Raw genomic sequence first — 7,219 nt, forward strand, 5'->3', positions numbered from 1 at the left:
CGCATCACTACTGCATCATACCTTATGTGGTTTTGATGTGTTTTTTTGCCAGGAGGTGTGGATTGGGTGCATAAATATGGTGCAAAAATTTAATCGTCAAATTTGCATCTCTTGTATTACATTTAGATAGATAACATTTTTATGTTTTGATACTTTTTGCACAAATTGTTTGGTAAAAATAAGAATTGTATTGCCATATTCTAATGGCTATCACGAATTTTGCTTTTCTTTTGAGATGTGTTTCAGCGATGCCATTTTTTTTTTTTTTTAATACATGATCACTTTTTATTCCATTTTTTGTGTGACAGTATAATAAAAGCACTATGCCTTTGTCGCTCTTTTTTTCCAATATGAACTGAAAGTGTTAATTAATATAACAGTTTATAGATCCTGTCATTCCAAATATGGCACCATGAATTATCTGTACTTGTTATTTACTTTTGTTTTTATATAAAAAATAAGTATTTTTCATACATTTTTGTAAATTTTATTGGACCATTTTTATTTTTTTTTTTGCTTTTTCCTTCAATGGTACTTGGCCTGATCCTTGGTCTGTTATCTATATATATAATTGCCTTATTCTGTCTGTCTGTCTATCTGTCTGTCTTGCTCCAAAATTGTGTCCTTACGGTGACACAAAGCTGATTGGCCGCTGGGCTCGCCATGGCCCCGCCCCCCCGCACGGATTGGCCGCTCGCCCAGGCTGCGCCCCCACACGGATTGGCCGGCCGCTCGCCCAGGCTCCGCCCCCCCACAGATTGGCCTCTCGCCCCGGCACCCTGCAGGCATTGGCAACTCGGCCACGCCCCGCCCCCCTCACGCAATGCACGCTAGCTCTGGCCCCGCCCCCCCCACGCATTCCCCGAACCGACACGGTCACGGAGCCACGACTACCAGGTGAGTACTGTACCCCTGGGAGCCCACATCAGCGTACGCCGCCAAACCAGCCGACACATACCCTCGCATTGCTGGGGCTGGCCGGCGTATGCTGGTGTGGGCTCCCGTGCGAGCGGGGGATGAGATACGCTGGTAACCATGGTAGCATAGTTGCCAGCGCATCAAGGTCCTGCAGCGGCGGAACATACACACACGCACACACATAACAGCACACACACACACACACGCACACATCAGATCACACTCACTCTCACACACACCTCACACACACATCACATCGCATCCACACACTCACAACATCCTGGGATATCGCTTGCTTCTCGGCGGCGATACTGTGCTGTGAGCTTCCAGGACCTGCCAGAGGATCACATGGCCAGAAGCATGTGGTATCTCCGGATGTTGTGAGTATGAGCGCGTATGTGCAATATCGTCAATGTGTGTGTGTGTGTGAGTGTATGCGATCGGGTGTGTGTGTGAGTGTATGCGATCGGGTGTGTGTGTGAGTGTATGCGATCGGGTGTGTGTGTGAGTGTATGCGATCGTGTGTGTGTGTGAGTGTATGCGATCGGGTGTGTGTGAGTGTATGCGATCGGGTGTGTGTGAGTGTATGCGATCGGGTGTGTGTGGGTGTGTGTGAGTGTATGCGATCGGATCTGTGAGTGTCGGCAGAGGAGCACGGCGTGCTGGAGGAGGCTGGGAGGAGAGAGGCTGATCCTGGGGAAGGCTGGGATGGGGAGGCTGAGAGAAGAGAGGCTGATGCTGGGGGAGGCTGAGGCTGGGGTAGGCTGGGAGGAGAGAGGCTGATGCTGGGGACCGAAAAGGCTGATGCTGGGAGGAGAGAGGCTGATGCTGGGGGAGGCTGAGGCTGGGGTAGGCTGGGAGGAGAGAGGCTGATGCTGGGAAGAGAGAGGCTGATGCTGGGAGGAGAGAGGCTGATGCTGGGAGGAGAGAGGCTGATGCTAGGGACAGAAAAGGCTGATGCTGGGAGGAGAGAGGCTGATGCTAGGGACAGAAAAGGCTGATGCTGGGAGGAGAGAGGCTGATGCTGGGGACAGAAAAGGCTGATGCTGGGAGGAGAGAGGCTGATGCTAGGGACAGAAAAGGCTGATGCTGGGAGGAGAGAGGCTGATGCTGGGGACAGAAAAGGCTGATGCTGGGAGGAGAGAGGCTGATGCTGGGATGAGAGAGGCTGATGCTGGGGACAGAGAGGCTGATGCTGGGAGGAGAGAGGCTGATGCTGGGAGGAGAGAGGCTGATGCTAGGGACAGAAAAGGCTGATGCTGGGAGGAGAGAGGCTGATGCTAGGGACAGAAAAGGCTGATGCTGGGAGGAGAGAGGCTGATGCTGGGGACAGAAAAGGCTGATGCTGGGAGGAGAGAGGCTGATGCTGGGATGAGAGAGGCTGATGCTGGGGACAGAGAGGCTGATGCTGGGAGGAGAGAGGCTGATGCTGCGGGTGGAGAGGCTGATGCTGGTGCAGCATGGGGGATGGAGCACGATGGGGGGTGCGCAGCATGGGGGATGGAGCACGTTTGGGAGTGCGCAGCATGGCGGATGGAGCACGTTTGGGAGTGCGCAGCATGGCGGATGGAGCACGTTTGGGAGTGCGCAGCATGGCGGATGGAGCACGTTTGGGAGTGCGCAGCATGGCGGATGGAGCACGTTTGGGAGTGCGCAGCATGGCGGATGGAGCACGTTTGGGAGTGCACAGCATGGCGGATGGAGCACGTTTGGGAGTGCGGAGCATGGCGGATGGAGCACGTTTGGGAGTGCGCAGCATGGCGGATGGAGCACGTTTGGCAGTGCGCAGCATGGCGGATGGACCACGTTTGGGAGTGCGCAGCATGGCGGATGGAGCACGTTTGGGAGTGCGCAGCATGGCGGATGGAGCACGTTTGGGAGTGCGCAGCATGGCGGATGGAGCACGTTTGGGAGTGCGCAGCATGGCGGATGGAGCACGTTTGGGAGTGCGCAGCATGGCGGATGGAGCACGTTTGGGAGTGCGCAGCCTGGGGGATGCAGCACGATGGGGAGTGCAGAGTATGGCGGATGGAGCACGTTTGGGAGTGCGCAGCATGGCGGATGGAGCACGTTTGGGAGTGCGCAGCATGGCGTATGGACCACGTTTGGGAGTGCGCAGCATGGCGAATGGAGCACGTTTGGGAGTGCGCAGCATGGCGGATGGAGCACGTTTGGGAGTGCGCAGCATGGGAGATGGAGCACGATGGGTGGTGCGCAGCATAGGGGATGGAGCACGATGGGGAGTGCGCTGCATGGGGGATGGAGCACGATGGGGAGTGCGGAGTATGGCGGATGGAGCACGTTTGGGAGTGCGCAGCATGGTGGATGGAGCACGTTTGGGAGTGCGCAGCATGGCGGATGGAGCACGTTTGGGAGTGCACAGCATGGGAGATGGAGCACGATGGGGGGTGCGCAGCATAGGGGATGGAGCACGATGGGGAGTGCGCTGCATGGGGGATGGAGCACGATGGGAAGTGCACACCTCCCCCCAACAAACACACACACGCGCGCGCACTGCACAACACACCACATACACACACTGGGAACCACAAACAACTGCCCTACACAGACACCCACACACACAGACAACGCTGCACACACACAACACCCAACACACAAACACCGCGGCACACACAAATATACGCACATACCGCACAACACACACATTGCACAAAACATACCTCCCCCCAAAACACACCACACACACACAAACCGCGCAACACACACACACACAACGCTACAGACACACAGCGCTCCACAAACAACGCAACACACGCAACACACATACAACACCGCTCTCACCCCCCGCCACACCCAGACAACACCCAGAACATGTACAGCGCCCTACACAAACACTTGGTAACTACACACAACAACATCTATATATATAACAAAAATCATACATGAACTACACAATACGTAAATTCTAGAATACCCGATGCGTAGAATCGGGCCACCTTCTAGTATGATAATAATTGTATATTACATGAAATTAGATGTGTCATTATTTCACTCCCTGGAGTTCTATTAGGCACTGCACAAGGCAGGCCACTGTAGCGGCAGACACATATTGGCCATTAATTCGCCTCTGTATGCCATAGCAACCGTCAACACTTCGAAATGAGGTCGATGGTGACTGATGGAGTGAGAAAAGGAGCTCTGTCCCTTACATAATCATCTACATGCTTCAGTCTCTATGGCATGTAAGTGATAAAAGACCATGAATGGTGCTAGCATTATTCGTGGTCATTGAAGCTGGGTATTGACTATAATATTAACTAACATTTGCTGCTAATGGCACCAGCTCTGCTTGGGAGACATTACCACATTGTACAGCAGGCTCCTTTCTTGGCTGTGTCATACATGTACAGGTTATGTCTAGAAAGGGTTAAAAAAAAGTGAATATTAAATTAAAAGTAGTTGGTCAAAATAAATTAAATTGCATCCTAATGTAACCCACATGCACACAGGATCTCTATTTGGTGGGTTCTGGGCAGGGCCAGATTAAGGTTGGTGCGGGCCCCTGGGCAGAAAATCTGGTGGGGGCCTCATAACGTTAACATTTTTAGCCATAACAGTAGACCACGAACCGTAGCATTTAGATATAAATCCAATGAGCATGTATCTTATCCTGTTCTGCCACATTCAGATTTACAGTACTACAATACAGACACAGTCCAGGATCACTCACAGCAGTCACTTATACACAGAAAGTAGAGTTAAGGCTGCTTTACACGTTTCAATTACATATGCGATCTTGTATGCGATCGCACACGCCCCCATCGTATGTGCGAAACAGGCAATTTGTTGCCCGTGTCGCACAAACGATTAACCCCCGTCACACGTACTTACCTTCCAAACGACCTCGCTGTGGGCGGCGAATATCCACTTCCTGAAGTGGGAGGGACGTTCGGCGTCACAGCGACGTCACACAGCGGCTGGCCAATAGAAGCGGAGGGGCGGAGATGAGCGGGACGTAAACATCCTGCCAACCTCCTTCCTTCCGCATTGCCGGCGGGACGCAGGTAAGCTGTATTCATCGTTCCCGGGGTGTCATACGGTGCGACGTGTGCTGCCTCAAGAACGATGAACAACCAGACGTTCAATTTTTAGAAAATGAACGACGTGTATGCGATCAACGTTTTAACGCACAATTAGGGTCGCTCGTAGCTGTCACACACTAAAATATCACTAACGATGCCGGATGTGCATCACTTACGACGTGACCCCGCCGACACATCGTTAGATATATTGTAGCGTGTAAAGCCCGCTTTACTCACATATTTTTTATTGATCCCAATGTTAAGGCAGCCAGGGCCGGCTCCAGGTTTTTGTGGCCTCCGGGTGAAAGAGACTCAGTGGACCCTATCCACACACAGACACGCACATACACATACAGGCATACATTCATATACATATTTGAAGACAAATTCAGAAAAATACATATAAACAGACAAATATATGCACAGTCATATACACTGACATACATGCAGACACAGACGGATTGGGGCTTGTGCGCACGTTGCGTAATTCCATGCATTTACGCTGCGTATAGCACTGCAGTGTAAATGCATGCGTCCTGCCTCCCCTGCACAATCTATGAAGATTGTGCATGATACGTGTGCACGTTGCTTTTATGAACGCAGCGATTTGGGTGCTAAAATGTTGACCCAAATCCGTGCGTTCAGAAAATGAGCATGTCAATTATTCCGTGTGCTATGGATGCAGCTCCCGCTCTGTCTATGGTGGGGGCAGCAGCCAGAGCGCATCAAATCGGCCTTTTTTGTACAGAAAAACTGCATCCATTATGCAGTGTTTCTGCAGCGATTTGACGCGCACATGTGCTGTTAAATCGCTGCAGAATATTCAGCAGTTACGTGCGCATGAGCCCTTACAGTTATTAATATGGGGAAGTCGCCAGCAGCCTCACTCACCTCTCCCACTTGTTTATGTCCAGCTCCTTCAGGACATGTGGCTGTGTTTCACGATGGCTGTCACTAACAGACATGACTGCACACTGACAGCGCTGCTGTATATACATCACAGGAGGGGCTGAGGGCTACAATATATACATTACAGGAGGGGCAGGGGGCATAGACGTTACTGGAGTGGCAAACAGCTCTGGTGGTGTACTCATTACTGGGATGGGTGACATAGCACTTTAGGGGACCTATATAGTTCTGGGGGGGAGCGCACAGACTGCTCTAATTCATATATATACACACACAGTACTGCTTCTTACACACACAGCTCTGACACACACACACACTACAATGCACCCCCCATCACCCCCTACACACACACACACACACACACACAATACAATGCACCCCCCATCACCACCTACACACACACACACACACACACAATACACCCCCCATCACCCCCTACACACACATACACACACACACACACACACTCTACAATGCACCCCCATCACCCCCTACACATACACACATACACACACACAATGCACCCCACATCACCTCCTACACACACTCACACACACACACACACACACAATACAATGCACCCCCCATTACCCATCCCCCACACACAATACAATGCACCCCCCATTACCCCTCCCCCCACACACAATAAATGCACCCCCCATTACCCCTCCCCCCACACACAATACAATGCACCCTCCATTACCCCTCCCCACACACACAATACAGTGCACCCATCATTACCTCTCCCCCCACACAATACAATGCACCCCTCATTACCTCTCCCCCTACACACAATACACCCTCCATTACCCCTCCCCCACACACAATACAGTGCACCCTCCATTACCCCTCCCCCACACACAATACAATGCACCCTCCATTACCCCTCCCCCCCACACACAATACACCCTCCATTACCCCTCCCCCCACACACAATACAATGCACCCTCCATTACCCCTCCCCCCACACACAATACAATGCACCCTCCATTACCCCTCCCCCCACACACAATACAACCCTCATCACCCCCTACACACACAAATTACACTGCCCCATCACTACACACTCCTGCCTCCCCCCCTCCCTCGGAATACAGTACTCCTCCTCTGCCCGTCACAGAGCTGTGTTCCTTCACAAATGTTCCCCGTTATGTGTCCTCAGCCCCTCCCCACACATCTCCATTAATTAAACCTGTCTCTTCAGCTCCTCCATGGAGCGCTTACTGCTTCATGTCTCCTGTGTCCCGGCGCCCGCAGCACTGTGATGACGTCAGCAAGGTGCTGATCTCATCACGTTGCTGCACGTCGGGAGCGGGGCCCAGTCCCGGCGTGCTGTTCAAATGTATTTA

The sequence above is a fragment of the Anomaloglossus baeobatrachus genome, chromosome 2, assembly GCF_048569485.1.
Source record: "Anomaloglossus baeobatrachus isolate aAnoBae1 chromosome 2, aAnoBae1.hap1, whole genome shotgun sequence".
Classification (NCBI taxonomy): Eukaryota; Metazoa; Chordata; class Amphibia; order Anura; family Aromobatidae; genus Anomaloglossus; species Anomaloglossus baeobatrachus.